The sequence below is a fragment of the Ranitomeya imitator genome, chromosome 2, assembly GCF_032444005.1.
Source record: "Ranitomeya imitator isolate aRanImi1 chromosome 2, aRanImi1.pri, whole genome shotgun sequence".
Taxonomy (NCBI): Eukaryota; Metazoa; Chordata; class Amphibia; order Anura; family Dendrobatidae; genus Ranitomeya; species Ranitomeya imitator.
Window position 1 is genome coordinate 573,003,946 of NC_091283.1, and position 17,043 is coordinate 573,020,988.

Genomic DNA, 17,043 nt, shown 5'->3' on the forward strand with positions numbered 1-17,043 from the left:
TCCGCCCTCCTGCGCCTCATGAGGAGGAGGTGTGAGGTCTGTGCTGGCTGCGCTCCAGCCCCGGGGAAGTGGGAGAGGAGGAAGAGCATAAGGGAGAGGCTCCGGCCTGGGGGGCTGCAGCTCTTGGCCTCGCTCTGCAGCTTGGGGGGCTTCTACCTATGGACCCAGAGCAGTTTGGGAGACTTAGTGGCACACGAGCCATTACAGGTAGCCCCTGAGCATGCGCTCCAGGTATATACCATAGGCAGCTATGGACTATGCTCCTACCTGGTGTAGTTCACCTCTCCTGTTTTATATGAAAGAGTATCAGCAAACTCTTCAAAATAAGCTGCACCTCATTTTCCGACAAACATTTTGCATTATTATCATTATTTATTGTTATAGTGCCATTTATTCCATGACGCTTTACATGTAAAGAGGGGTATACATAATAAAAACAAGTACAATAATCTTAAACAATACAAGTCACAACTGGTACAGGAGGAGAGAGGATCCTGCCCGCGAGGGCTCACAATCTACAGGCAGTATCACAATTATTTGGGTTATATAGCGCCATTAATTCCACAGCACTTTACAGACTTTGTCGTCACTGTCCCAATGGGGCTCACACTCTAGATTCCCTATCAGTATGCTTTGGAGAGTGGTAGAAACCAGAGATGAGGGGACGTGGTGATGTCACATCTACAGATATCTGCCAGCTCATCGTGTGCGCAAGCAGCAGGTATCCTGCAACTGTATGGATAGGACAGCTGTGTGTTATCGACAGATGTCTGTAGACGTGAAGTCACCAGTACTGCTCACCTCCCAATTTGGAGGTGAGGGAGCGGGATGTCTACTTCAAGGTCACGATCACATGTTCAGTATTTGGTCAGTATATTACATCAGTATTTGTAAGCCAAAATCAGGAGTGGGATAATCGGGAAAAGTATAATAAAAACACATCATCACTTCTGTGTTTACCACCCACTCTTTTTTGACTTGCATATACTGACCAAATACTGACAAGGCTCTGCTACTCTAAGCCATAGTCTAGGATCATGTTGTTTAAGGCTATGTGCACACGTTGCGGATTAGGCTTAGGAATTTCTGGTGCGGATTTTGCCTCTCCTGGCAGAAAACGCACCTGCGGTTCCGTAGCGTTTTTTGTGCGGTTCCGCAGCGTTTTTTGTGCGTTTTTGCTGCGGTTTTCTTGTGGATTTGCTGCGGTTTTTACCCCTGCGGTTTTCTATAATGGAATGGGTACAAAAACGCTGCAGATTCACAAAAAAGTTACATGCTACTTCTTTTAAACTGCAGCGTTTCCGCAGCGGATTTTCCGCAAAGTGTGCACAACATTTTTTTTCTCATTGATTTACATTGTACTGTAAATCAGTTGCGGATCTGCAGCATTTCTGCACCTCAAAAAACGCTGCGGATCCGCAGAGAATCCGCAACGTGTACACATACCCTTAGGGTGCTCTCACATTGCATTTTGGCAACCATTTGTTGGTCCTGTCAAGGCTTAAAGGGAATCTGTCACCCCAAAATTCGACTGTAAGCTAAAGCCACCAGCATCAGGGGCTGCAATGCTGTAGATAAGCCCCCTGATGTCACCTGAAAGATAAGAAAAACAAGTTAGATTATACTCACCCAGGGGCAGTCCCGCTGCTGTCCGGTCCAATGGGCGTCTCAGTCCGGGTCCAGCGCCTCCCATCTTCATGCAATGACATCTTCTTCTTTGCTTCCTGCTGCGGCTCCTGCACAGGCGGACTGATTTGCCCTATTGAGGGCAGCGTAAAGTACTGCAGTAGGGCAGATAAAGTATGCCTGCACAGGAGCCGCGTCAAGAAGCAAAGAACACGTCAACGAATGAAGATGGGAGGCGCTGGACCCGGTCCGCACAGGACCGCCCCTGGGTGAATATAATATAACCTGTTTTTCTTATCTTTCAGGTGACATCGGGGGCTTATCTACAGCATTACAGAATGCTGTAGATAAGCCCCTGATGCCGGTGGCCATAGCTTACAGACGAATTTTAGGGTGACAGATTCCCTTTAAGTCCAAATTCCCTGTGAACCGGTATTGTATACCATAATGGTGCCAACAAAGTGAATGTGTGCTCTGTCGTGCATCATTTTTGGTCATACTACATCTGATTCTTCGCCTCCAGTTGGTGTACATGCCCAAAAATAATGCATGACAGAGTACACGTTGCCTTTTTCGGCATTATCATAGTCTATGGCCCCGTTGGCGCATACTACCGAATACCGTTTTGCGGGGGGTTCGGATGTAAGTCCCGATGGGCACAAGAAACCGGTGCCAAAACCCAATGTGAAAGCACCCTTACTGAGGACTTTCTTGTTCTATGTTGGTTGTTACCCTGGACTATTTATTTCCAAATTTGCCTATGTATAACATAGAATCATAGAATGTTAGAGTTTGAAGAGACCTGCAGGGTCATCATGTTGATCTCCCAACTCTTTGTAGGATTCACTAAAGCATCTCAGATAGATGTCTGCCCAGCCTCTGTTAGTAGACTTCCATTGAAGGAGAACTCATAACTTCTCGTGGCAGCCTGTTCCACTCATTGATCACCCTCACTGTCAAAAAGGTTTTTCTAATATCTAATCTGTATCTTCTCTCTTTCGGTTTCATTCCATTGCTTCTTGTGTTTACATGTGCAAATGAGAATAAGGATGATGCCTCTACACTGTGACATCTCTTCAGAAATTTGTAGACAGCCATTACGTCGCCTCTTAGCCTTTTTTGCAAGCTAAACATTCCCAGATCCTTTAATCGTTCCTCGTAGGACATATTTTGCAGTCCACTCACCATCCTGGTAGCTCTTCTATGAACATTCTCCAGGTTTTCAGTGTCTTTTAATTGGATGCTCAGAACTGGACACAGTATTCCAGATGTGGTCTGACCAAGGAGGAGTAGAGGTGGATAATTACTTCACATAATCTAGATGCTAGGCTTCTCTTAATACGGTACATCCTAGAACTGTTTTTGCCTTTTTGCTGCTGCTGCATCACACTGTTGACACGTGCAGTCTGTGATCTATTAGTATACCCAAGTCTTTTTTCACATGTGCTGTTGCTTTGTTCTATTCCTTCCATTCTGTAGTTGTAATTTTCGTTTTTCTTCCCCAGCTGTAGAATCTTGCATTTCTCCCTGTTAAATACCATTGTTCAATCTAATCCAGATCCTTCTGAAACCTTTGTCTTCTCTCGTAAAACTTAACAAATAAAGTAGCACTCTACTGGTACCGGTATATAGATGATATTTTCATCATATGGCAGGGTCTTGAGTCTGGGCTTCATGGTTTCATCAATGAGCTGAATCAGAATCAATATAATATCAAATTATCATACAAGATTGCATCCAAAGAAATAGATTTCTTGGACATCAAAATTTTCATTGACGACTCGGGGATGGTACAGACCGACATATTCCGTAAGGAGACGTTGGTCAATGCATTATTACATGCGTCGCCTGCACGTCTGCTCCACCATACGGGCTGTCCCAATAGGGCAGTTCCTGTGGATGCGGAGGATCTGCTCATTGAATGGGATGTTTGAGGCCCAGGCTTGTGACCTCTCCAGCAGATTTCGGGTACGTGGTTATAGCAATAGGAGCATTAGACAGGGTTATCAGCAGTCAAAGAGAGTACCAAGAGACCAACTGTCACAATTCACACCATGACTGTCACCCCTACATCACGGATCGGGGTGACCTTAGGCCAACAGATGGCTATCACATGTGCAGGGGGCTTATCTTAGTTATCCCTCCACTGCTCCAATGTGATGAAAACACACCCCCAGGCTATTGACCTCTTAGTTTACCGCAGAGTCGTATTTTAGTTATCCCACTGCTCTGCAATATAACACGAACTGCAGGGATTTATGTATATCCCGCTTTACAGTTCCGCTTGAAAACTTGCAGCTATCTGGTGCCCCCCTTACCCTCAGGTCAGATTAGGTACTGCACCTAGGGTAATTAGTCACCAGAAAGGCTGCCTGCTATGTACTGGCTATTGGGCACGCTGCAACAAGGCGATATAACTATTCCCACTCGGGCAGGAACAATAATTATCAACGCCGCCGTCGCTACAACGACTCCCAAATACACAGAACAAGGTATGCTGCAACCAGCTTCGATTAAACGGGTCCGAAGCTAACCCAAAACAGTAGCGTAATTCCCTTCAGAAGACTTAGGGTACGTTTTAGAGCAGGAAGAATGAAAACTAGTAATTTAAATATTTTACTCCGAAAGATTAGGCAGTGTTTATCAAAATATTACAAGGATGTTACAATAAGAGACAATTGAAAATATGTACAAAGGTAATTATAAAATAACAGGGATTAAATGAGAAGTTAACACTTACATGTGTTCAAGTCATTTCAGGCAAAACCAGGCTGGTGGGCGGAGCTCCAAATATCCCAGTTCATCAGGGCTGGCAGTAAGAGCTCCTCAGGTAAGACTGAAGACTGGGTGAAGTGCAGAAACTTAAAAACTGCAGCCTCGTGACATCACTAAAGGGGTTGAGTTAACATCGCCCTCCCCTCTCCTCAGCTGTACAGTTTTCTCCAACAATTCTTATAATTCTTGTATTTTCGCTCCCGAACGTGTCAGAATCATAACATACCCAGCATTCATCTTATTTTAAAATTGGCTTTCTAATGAGACCAAATTTGTCCTAGTTGGGACACACAGTTCCGGAGAAATCCGTACTTTGTACCTGTTGGAATTCGAGGCTCACACATACAGTGGCTGACAGACCTGCCGATGGAGATTCGCAATCGCAACATGGACTTATTATTTTCCTAGCCTAAATCGGTGACCCAGTATCTTACAATATTAGAACAAAGAACCTCCTGTCTTAGAGAGAGATCAGACCAGTTTCAGCTAGAGGGAGATTTGAGCCTACACAAGTGCTATAAAAATTCTTCTGGGAGGGGCATGAGGGGTTTGGGATCTACACATACACATCTCAGCAAACAGAAACACATAGAGAAGGGGGGGTTTAGCCAACACCAACTTCTTTGTACATCAAGGACTAGTGCTAAAAGGGATCCACCTTTGTATTTTATTACTATGTTCAACGATCAATGGGAGTCCGTTTGCGAGATTCTACAAAGGCACTGGTCAGTGCTTAACCCCTTAGTGACGGAGCCAAATTTTTAAAATCTGACCAGTGTCAATTTATGTGGCGATAACTCTGGAATCCTTCAACAAATCCCTGTGATTTTGAGATTGTTTTTTCGGGACACATTATACTTTATGATATTGGTAAATTTAGGTTGATATGTTTTGTGTTAATTTATAAAAAATATCAGAAATTCGAGAAAAATGTTAAAAAATTAGCAATTTTCAAGCTTGGAATGATTATCCCTTTAATCCAGATAGTCATACCACAGCAAAACATTGATAAATAACATTTCCCACATTCTGCTTTACATCAGCACTATTTGTAAAATGTTATTTTACTTTGTTAGCATTTTAGGGGGTTTAAAAATGTAGCAGCAATTTTTCATTTTTTCAAGAAAATTTACAAAATTAATTTTTTTAGTGACCTATCCATGTTTAAAGTGCCTTTAGTGGACCCATATATTGGGAAACCCCCAAAGTTATACCATTTTAAAAACAGCACCCCCTGACATATTGAAAACGGCTGTCAGGTAGTTTATTAACCCTTCAGGTGCTTTTCAGGAATTAATGCAAAGTGTATGTGAATTTTTACCACCTAAATGCCACTAACTTCTGAACAGGTTACAACAGCCGTCAGACTCGAAGGCCAGAATTTGGTTGTGAATTGCCATGGCAAACATCAGGACCACACAATCATGATCTCTGGGGGCCGATGGGGAGAAATAGGTAGCCCCCACACTCTGTTAACCATTTATAATGATGTTGTCACTATTGACCGCAGCATCTAAGGGGTTAAACAGATTTGGACGGTGTCATCGCTGATCATGGCTGATGCAGCAAGTTGTCAGCTATAGTGTACAGCCGACAGCTGCTGGATTGTCACCTGTATGGGGAGGCTATTCTCCTAGATCTCATGTCAGTTAAAAGACGTATTGGCAGTCATTAAGCGGTTAAAACAGAACCTACCTTAAAACGAGTGATCCCAGATCACCCACTTTTTACTGCAAGGAGAGGCAGAAATTTGAACGATCTCTTGGTACGCGGCCACTATGTCGCCAACTCCCCAAACCCTTTTGGGGCTAGTAAACAGAAATGGGGTTGTTATGCTTGTGGATCTTGTGCAGCTTGCCTGAACATTGTCCGAGCCACATCTTTTACATCGGCTGGTGGTGGTAGGGGCTACCACAGTGGCGTAGGAAGGGGGGTGCGGGGGGGGCGGTCCGCCCCGGGTGGCCCAATGCGGGGGGTGGCCGGCGCTGCAGGAGAAGAAGAAGAAAAAAAAAAAAACCCTTTAAATCTTCGGGCGGCGCCGTCCGCCACCACGACCAGGGCCAGCTCCCCCCACCCCCGGGCCCCGCCCCCGGCTCTAATACTTACCTCTCCTGGTTCCTGCGGCTTCAGCGTCCTCTGACTCTGTGACGTCTCAGAGCAGAGGGCGTGATGACGTCACTACTGTGCGCGCCGCTCAGCCTCTCTGTCCTGAGCGTTGCAGAGCCGGAGAGACGCTGACTGGCTGCACCGGACCTGCGCTAGGAACGGGAGAGGTGAGGATTTTACTTTTTTTTTTTTTCTTTATGTCTGACTGTCTGGGGGCAATGCTGGACACACTGGGGCAATACTGGAGACCATGGGGCAGATTGCTGGACACACTGGGGCAATATTGGAGACCATGGGGCAGATTGCTGGACACACTGGGGCAATACTGGAGACCATGGGGCAGAATGCTGGACACACTGGGGCAATACAGGAGACCATGGGGCAGATTGCTGGACACACTGGGGCAATACAGGAGACTATGGGGCAGATTGCTGGACACACTGGGGCAATACTGGAGACCATGGGGCAGAATGCTGGACACACTGGGGCAATACAGGAGACTATGGGGCAGATTGCTGGACACACTGGGGCAATACTGGAGACCATGGGGCAGAATGCTGGACACACTGGGGCAATACTGGAGACCATGGGGCAGAATGCTGGACACACTGGGGCAATACAGGAGACTATGGGGCAGATTGCTGGACACACTGAATACTGGATACCATGGGGCAGATTTCAGGACACATTGAGGCAATGCTGGAGACCCTGGGGCAGACTTCTGGACATACTGGGGCAATACTGGAGACCATGGGGCAGATTGCTGGACACACTGGGGCAATGCTGGACACACTGGGGCAATACTGGAGACCATGGGGCAGAATGCTGGACACACTGGAGCAATACAGGAGACTATGGGGCAGATTGCTGGACACACTGAATACTGGAGACCATGGGGCAGATTTCAGGACACATTGAGGCAATGCTGGAGACCCTGGGGCAGACTTCTGGACATACTGGGGCAATACTGGAGACCATGGGGCAGATTGCTGGACACACCGGGGCAATACTGGAGACCATGGGGCAGATTGCTGGACACACCGGGGCAACACTGGAGACCATGGGGCAGAATGCTGGATACACTGGGGCAATACAGGAGACCATGGGGCAGATTGCTGGACACACTGGGGCAATACTGGAGACCCTGGGGCAGATTTCTGGACACATTGAGGCAATGCTGGAGACCCTGGGGCAGACTTCTGGACACACTGGGGCAATGCTGGACACTGGGGCAGATTGCTGGACACACTGGGGGTAATATGCTGGACACACTGGGGCAATGCTGGACACTGGGGGTAATATGCTGGACACACTGGGGCAAACTGCTGGACACACTGGGGAAAGGCTGGACACTGGGGCAGATTGCTGGAGACACTGGGGGCAGTGCTGGACATACTGGGGCAGATTGCTGGACACACTGGGGGTAATATGCTGGACACACTGGGGCAGATTGCTGGACAACATGGGGGTAATATGCTGGACACACTGGGGCAGATTGCTGGACAACATGGGGGTAATATGCTGGACACACTGGGGGCAGGACTTGAGGCATGGGCAGAATTTAGATACGGGGCATGATTGGAGACACGGGGCAGGATTGGATCATGGGGCAGGGCGGATACGATGGAGGCTGGTGGGGCAGGATGGGGAGATCATATGGGGTAGAATGGATACTCATGAGGGCAGGATGCGAGAACATATGGCTGGAGCCAGGAATGAGATAAACGGGGCCAGGGTGGGGAATAGTGTTACCATAGGGGATAATTAAGGGATATTATTACTGCAGTGATGTATTTATTTTATTTTTTGAGTATACTGTTTTAAATGGGGGGGCGGTCCTGTTACTGTGCAGAGTGACACTATATCGCCTTTTTATCTTCATGTGGTGTAATGTAGAAGTTGTGAAAAATTAAGTAATGTGTTCTGCAAGCGGAGCTCGAGATAACTGTGTTATTTCCTGCAGAAACGAGTCCTGGCTGGAAGGAATGATGGCGGTCTGTGCTGGATGAAAGATGAAGGACTTCACCTAGAGACGTCACTGGTGAGTCAGTGTTACCTATACACTGACACTATACACTGTATACTATATAGAGGTCCTGTGTATAATGTCACCAGTGATCTCTGTATTACCTCTACACAGACACTGCATACTAAGTACAGATCTCCTGTGAATACTGGCACTTATGGTGATAGTATTGTGGTTTTTTTTTTTATTACTGATCAGTATTGTAGTATTCAGTCACTATGTGGTGGTAATATGTGGTCTGGAAATGGTGTTGTGGTATTTGTCCCTTGTATGTAGTATTATTCGGTCACTATGTGGCCTGGTCATGGTGTGGTGGTATTAAGTCACAGGTGTGGCATGTGGGGGTGACACCATTAGGCCCAGTTTAAGTTCTACAAAACAGGAAAACCATTTTTGGTAACCTTTGTGTGTATTGAGCGGGGGGGCGCCAAACTCGGGAACAGCCCCGGGCGGCAAAAGCTCTAGCTACGCCTCTGGGCTACCAGATAACTAGCTATATCACATGTAGTACCACCTATGTGGTGTATTATGCCATCTGCACCTGCAATTTGATTTATGTAGGACTCACATCATGCGAACTAAGGGTTAGGACACGAGAACATGTGAGGGACATCGTGGCTGCCCAAAATTCAGAGGAGGAATTCAAAACGATCCCCAGGCATTTGAAGCTATGCCATGATTCTCACCTGACCGCATTAAAAATTCACGGGATTGATAAAGTACATTGTGGTACGAGAGGTGGGGATTACAAACGAATCCTGGCGCAGTTTGAGTGGCGGTGGATCGTCACTTTGGGCACGATGTCCCCCGATTGGTCTCAACGAGAAATTGTCGTTCTTTTTTAATGATTATTTCTCTGCTGCAAAATTTTCATGGTTTGAATTATAAATTATTTATTTTTGTTTTTTCTTGTTTATTCACTGCAATTCTTCTCCCTTATTAATGCTGTATGCCTTTTGTATATTTTTAACAGTATCACATTGATAGGAACTAGTGATGAGCGTGTGTACTCGTTGCTCGGGTGATCTCCGAGTATTTGTTAGTGTTTGGAGATTAAGTTTTCATCGCTTCAGCTTAATGATTTACACCTACTAGACAGCTTGATTACATGTGAGGATTCTCTAGCAACCAGGCAACCCCCACATGTACTGAGGCTGGGTAGTAGCTGTAAATCATTCAGCTGAGGCGATGAAAACTTAATCTCCGAACACTAACAAATACTCGGAGATCACCCGAGCGTGCTCGGGAAAACCCGAGCAGCGAGTGCACTCGCTCATCTCTAATAGGAACATCTAATGGGATTTCCATCCTTTTCCTTTTTGCGCCCTGCCTTTTTTCTGAAACTATTGAATGGACATTGCCGATTCTGATGAAATGGATGACTATGTGGAGCATTGAAGAGGATATCCATCATTCTTTGTGATTGATTGAATATTTCTATTGTTCTGGATTGACTGTGCTCCTTTTTTATTGATGCTGTCCTATCAAGTATGCTTTTATCAGTTTTATATGTTTTGCGTACTGCAATTGTTACATTTACCTGGCTGTTATGATCTGGTGGCCTTGGAGCAGCATGAGACGTACTCTGGAGAAGGTGGCACCTGTACTGACCGCAAATCCTGAACCTAGCAGCGCAACTAGAAGTAGCCGTGGGGGTACCTAACACTCCCTAGACCCCTCGACACAGCCTAAGAAACTAACTACCCCTAAAGACAGAAACAGGAAACCTATCTTGCCTCAGAGAGAATCCCCAAAGGACAGACAGCCCCCACAAATATTGACTGTGAGAGGAGAGGGAAAAAACACACGCAGACATGAAATCAGGATTTAGCATTGGAGGCCATACTAGCTAAATAGAAAGAATAGAACAGAGTACTATGCGGTCAGTATTAAAACACTAGAAAATATCCACCACAGAAAATACAAAACACCACTTCTGACTAAAGACATGGAGTGTATATCTGCATCTCCAGAGATACAGCAAGGCTGCAAAAAATACTTCACAGACAAAGCTGGAGAAGACAAAACATGAAAATGCACAGAACTATAAGGTCCACAGCAGGTGGACAGCAAAAACAAAGCCAGGACTTATCTTTGAAGAAAAGCACAGCGAACAGGAGAGACCAGAAGGGATGTGAATCCTCCAAAAACAATGGACAACTGGCAGGGACTAAAGAGTCCTGCAAAGCTATATACCCCAGTCAGTTTTGCAATTAGTAGATACACCTGTCCAATCCTGCAGTCCAGGCACAACTGCATTACCCTCTACAACCACCGGAGGGAGCCCAAAAGCTGAATTCACAACACCTGGCATACTTTGGTTTTGTTGCCCATACATCTTCCAATATCAAAGATGTCCGATTCGCCGTGTGCGTGCGCTATCGATGCCCGGTCGGCTCGCGTTGTTGAAGGCATCCTTATGGCTTGGTGCGGGTAGTTGATGTCACAGGAAGTCTTTTCCTTGACCCACGCCGTAGCCTGGATTGCCGGATGTGATGCGTGACACTGCCACGGACCTACTGCGCATGCGCTGCATTGTGCACGGCGGCAATTATGAACACCTGGTGGCTCTCTTTATATTCATTGCATGCTCAGGTGGTCCACACAGCCCCTCGAAGCCAACTACGCGGTACGGGCATCGGGGCTAGCTCGTGCACTTTCCACTGGGTCCCTCCGCCCCACATGGGTAAGTGTCACGATATGGTATGAAATCTATATATATAATTGTCTAAGGGTTTTTCCGTCTGTCTGTCTTTCTGTCTGTCTGTCTTTCTTTCTGTCTGTCCTGGAAATCCCCCGTCTCTGATTGGTCGAGGCCGCCAGGCCTCGACCAATCAGAGACCTGCACAGCATCGACGTAGAAATCCCGCGTCTCTGATTGGTCGAGGCCGCCAGGCCTCGACCAATCAGCAACGCGCACAGCGACGATGATGTCATAAAGGACGTAGACATCTCACGTTTCTGATTCAGCGACGGGCACAGTATCAACGTAGATGTCATAATGGTTGCCATGGTGACGATGTCATAAAGGTTGCCTCGACCAATCAGCGACGGGCACAGTCTGCCGCGAATTCTGGAATCATCATTGTCCATATACTACGGGGACATGCATAGTCTAGAATACCCGATGCGTTAGAATCGGGCCACAATCTAGTATCATATAAGTAGTTTCTCTTGTTAGCAGGCTAAGGGCTAAAAAGCCCCCTGCCCTTTCACTCAGCCAAGAGCTGCCTTGCCAATGTACATGGGGAAGAGCGTTTTATTGCCTAAAAGTATTTACGACCGGCATTCCTGCAGTGGAAAGTGACCAGCAAGAACTGGATTCTAAGTCTCTAGAACACATGGAAGTTCTTTGTTTTGTTTTTGTAAGATATTACGCAAACCGTTTACGTTAAGAACACGAAAATATATATTCTTAATCTCCCTCGGTGGATCTGCCCATCCCTCTAAACACGGGCTTCTAACTCCAAGGACGGAGACTTGGACACTTTTCTGCGGGCCTTTGAGAAAGCCTGCAGACAGTACCAGCTGCCTGCACAAGAATGGGCACGATACCTGACACCAGGACTGCGAGGCAAAGCTCGGGAGGCGTTTGCTGCCCTCCCTCAAGAACAAGTTGGAGACTATGAGGCCATCAAGCAGGCTCTGATAGCCAAGTACCAGCTTACACCCGAGGTGTACCGTAGAAAGTTCCGGACCCTCCAACGTGGCCCACACGACAGTTACAGTGATGTGGTGCATGGACTGGGGACCCACTTTGACCAGTGGACCCAAGGACTGTCAGTGACCACCTTTGCACAGCTGCGAGACCTGATGATCAAAGACCAGTTCTTACATCTTTGCCCAGCTGAGGTGCGACAGTTCGTGGTGGACAGAGAACCCAAAGACGTGACGAAAGCAGCGCAGATTGCCGATGCCTATGAGGCCAACCGTAGATCGGAAGCGCGGAAGCCAGTCACCACCAGCTGGAGAGGGGGTAAGCCTGCAACCAACGCTAGTACCCCTGCCAGCCAACACACCAAAGGTCTTGCCCTCGTGGCCAACAACACCAGACCTACCACTGAACCTCGCCAGTGTTACTTCTGCAATCGGCCTGGTCATATCAGTACCTACTGTCCAGCCAAGCCGAAGAACCCCCAAGCCAAGGCCCCAGGGCCTAATGCAGCAGTTCTTTTGGTGGGTGGTGTGGTTGGGAGGGTGTGTGACAACGTATAGCACGTCACGGTGGGAGGCCATGTTGCTACAGGCCTCAAGGACACCGGGGCTGAACGAACCCTCATCCGACCCAAACTGGCGGCCCCTGAAGAAATCATTCCGGGGAAAACCCTAACTGTCACGGGGATTGGGGGCATCAGTTGTCCCTTACCGATGGCCCGGGTTTATCTTGATTGGGGTGCCGGGAGCGGGGTGAAGGAAGTGGGGCTGTCTGATAATTTGCCCACTGATGTTTTGTTGGGGACTGATTTGGGGAGGATGGTTGCATACTACGTTCCTGACACCCCTCCCCAATCTGCTAATAAGGGTAACGTTAACCCTGATGATGATGATGATGGGAAATCGCATGTGTTACCTGACCATGCCTTATCTTGTAATGATGCATCTAATAACCATTTTTTCCCTAGGATTGATGGTGAAAATGTTGTACCTGTGCCAACTGAACCTGATAATGATTTTTCTGTGAAGGTTAATGTGTCCATAGGTACAGGCGTGCCCAGCCACATTGCTCTGCAGAGTGAGACGGCTGAGGAACCCCTAACAGGGGCAAGTGTTGGTGCTACAGGAAATGGAGAGATGCATGGGAACCGTGAGAAAGGTGATGCCATGAAAGTGACCAGTGCTACCGAGGAAGGTAACTGGCCCTTAAGTAGCACTGCCCCTGGAGTGTTGGGGGTGGATGGGGAGGTAAAGCCCATAGCAGCGCCGGCTGATGGGTCTGTAGAAACCCCCGGGGAGACAGCCTACGTAGCTGCTGTCACCCGCAGTCAGAGTGCCCGGAACGCAGAGAACTGTCTGCCTTCCGGACCCACCTCAATCATCACTGTGACTGAACCAGAGGTGGACCCAGAGCAGGTCCAAGAGGGTTCCCGTGGGGAAGGAACCCTGACGTCGCTTTTGGCTTCCCCTAGCCAGGAGTTTCAGGCCGCTCTGCACACAGATGCGAGTCTAGAGAGTTTGAGACAACTTGCCGGGACGCTCTTCTCCGAGACTGATAAGGAGAAGGTGTTCTGGGAACGAGGAAGGTTGTACCGGGAGACAGTACCCGGAGATTGACAAAAGGAGTGGTTGAGGGAAAGACAGCTGGTCGTCCCGCAGCAATTCCGGGGTGATTTGTTGCGGATTGCCCATGAGATCCCGCTAGCTGGACACTTGGGGATCAGCAAAACTAAGGCCCGGCTGTCTCAACACTTCTATTGGCCTAAGATGGGGACAGATGTGTCAAACTACTGCCGCTCCTGTATCACTTATCAAAGAGTGGGGAAGGCGGGGCCTGCTCTTAAGGCTCCCCTGATTCCTTTACCAGTGATAGAAGAGCCTTTCCAGAGGATCGCAGTGGACATTGTGGGCCCGCTGGCCGTCCCCAGCAGCTCTGGAAAGCGATATATCCTTACTGTGGTAGATTACGCTACCCGGTACCCAGAGGCAGTAGCTCTGTCGTCAACTAGGGCAGATAAGGTGGCGGATGCCCTGTTGGCCATCTTTTCACGTGTAGGATTTCCCAGAGAAATGCTTACTGATCAAGGGACCCAATTTATGTCTCGCCTAATGGAGGCTCTCTGTAAGAGAATGCAGGTGAAGCACCTGGTTTCGAGTGCGTATCACCCACAGACCAATGGCTTGTGTGAACGCTTCAATTATACCCTCAAACAGATGCTACGCATGCTGGTTGAGACCAAAGGGCGCGACTGGGAGCGGTACCTCCCACACCTGCTATTCGCTTACCGAGAGGTTCCGCAGGCCTCGACGGGGTTCTCCCCCTTTGAGCTCCTGTACGGCAGGCGAGTTCGGGGACCCCTTGGGTTGGTAAGAGAATCCTGGGAAGAGGAGCCAAACCCTTCTGAAGAGTCCATAGTGAAGTATGTCATGCGCTTCCGTGACAAGATGCAGACTTTGATGCAGTTGGTGCATGACAACATGACGCAGGCTCAGGCTGATCAGAAGCACTGGTACGGCCAGAACGCCCGGGAGCGGACCTACCACGTGGGTCAAAAGGTGTGGGTGCTGGTCCCCGTACCAACGGATAAGCTTCAGGCAGCCTGGGAGGGCCCGTACGTCATCCACCAACAGCTCAACCCGGTCACGTACGTGGTCACGCTTGACCACGCTCGGGGTAGGCGAAAGGCCTTTCACGTCAACATGATGAAGGCTCATCACGAACGTGAACCTTTCATCCTACCGGTCTGCAGCGTGCCCAAAGACGGGGAGGAAGACACCCTCCTGGACATGCTGGCCCAAGCCAAGGCCAATGGGTCCATCGACGATGTGGAGGTAAGCGCCTCGTTAACTGAACCCCAGCGGTTGCAGTTGCAAACCACACTGGAACCCTTCCGGGTCGTGTTCTCCAACCGACCTGGGAGGACTAAGTTGGCAGTTCATTAGGTGGACACCGGGAATCACGCCCCACTACTTCGAACACCCTATCGAATCTCTGACCAGGTGCAGCAGATTATGCGCCAAGAGATCGATGAGATGTTACAGCTGGGGGTGATTCGGCGGTCAAAGAGCCCGTGGGCCTCACCTGTAGTTCTCGTGCCAAAGAAACACAGCCTCTGACGCGCACCCAATGCCGCGCATCAAGGAGCTGCTGGATAAGTTAGCTGGCGCAGATTACCTAACAATAATGGATCTGAGTAGAGGATACTGGCAGATTCCCCTGAGCCCCGAGGCGCAGGAGAAGTCCGCCTTTATCACGCCCTTTGGACTGTACGAGTCCACGGTCATGCCCTTTGGCATGAAGAATGCCCCTGCCACTTTCCAGCGGATGGTCAACCTCCTGCTTCAGGAACTGGAGAAGTACGCCGTGGCGTACTTGGATGACATTGTCATCTTCAGTTCCTCCTGGGAGGAACACCTGCAGCATCTCGAGGAGGTGCTCAGGCGAATTCACCAAGCAGGACTGACTATCAAGCCGGGAAAGTGCCAGATGGGCATGAGGGAGGTTCACTACCTGGGGCACCGGGTAGGCGGGAACATCCTGATGCCAGAGTCTGAGAAAGTGGGCGCGATCGTGAACTGGCCCACTCCAATGACCAAGAAACAGGTGATGTCCTTCTTGGGCACTGCAGGGTACTATAGGCGCTTCGTACAGCACTATAGTAGCCTGGCAAAACCTTTGACGGACCTCACCAGGAAGAAGCTAACCCACATTGTCAACTGGACAGATGGCTGTGAGGGGGCCTTCCAGGCGTTGAAAACCGCACTGTGCAATGCCCCTGTGTTGAAAGCAGTCGACCATTCTTGGTGCAGTGTTATGGACCTGGTGGTTAGGAGCACCCGGAACCGGAACGACCTGATGGTTAAACTCACACAGGACAAGCTCTGGGAAGTGGGAGCTCTGCCGACCGCAATCCCTAATCCTATCACACAACTAAAAATAGCCGTGGAGCGTACCTAACACGACCTAGACGCCTCTTCACAGCCTAAGAGCTAACTAGCCCTAAAGATAGAAAATAAAGCCTACCTTGCCTCAGAGAAATTTCCCAAAGGAAAAGGCAGCCCCCCACATATATTGACTGTGAGATAAGATGAAAGTCACAAACACAGAAATGAAACAGGTTTTAGCAAAGGGAGGCCAGACTTACTAAACAGACTGAGGATAGGAAAGGTATCTTTGCGGTCAGCACAAAACCCTACAAAAAGACCACGCAGAGTGTGCAAAAAGACCTCCGCACCGACTCACGGTGCGGAGGTGCCACTCTGCATCCCAGAGCTTCCAGCTAGCAGGGCAAGATTATGATAGCCAGCTGGACAAGGAAACAATGAATAAAATAAATAACTAGCAGGGACTTAGCTTCTGCTGGAGTAGACAGGTCACCAGTAAGATCCAAGAGCGAACTGAACCACTACTAGAACATTGACAGCTGGCATGGAGTAACGATCTGAGTGGAGTTAAATAGAACAGCCAGCCAAAGAATAAACTACGTCACCTGTGGAAGGAACCTCAGAAGCAGCAGCTCCACTCACAGCCACCAGAGGGAGTCCATGGACAGAACTCGCCGAAGTACCATTCACCATGGACATGGACGGACCTCACCAGGAAGAAGCTACCCCACATCGTCAACTGGACCGACGGCTGTGAGAGGACCTTCCAGGCGTTGAAAACGGCACTGTGCAACGCCCCTGTGTTGAAAACAGTCAACAGCAGTCGACCGTTCTTGGTGCAGACCGACGCCAGTGAGTTTGGCCTTGGTGCTGTGCTCAGCCAGTTGACTCGGAGGACCAAGAGCACCCCGTGTTATACCTGAGCCGGAAACTTTTGCCGAGGGAAGTGGCCTACTCCACCATCGAGAAGG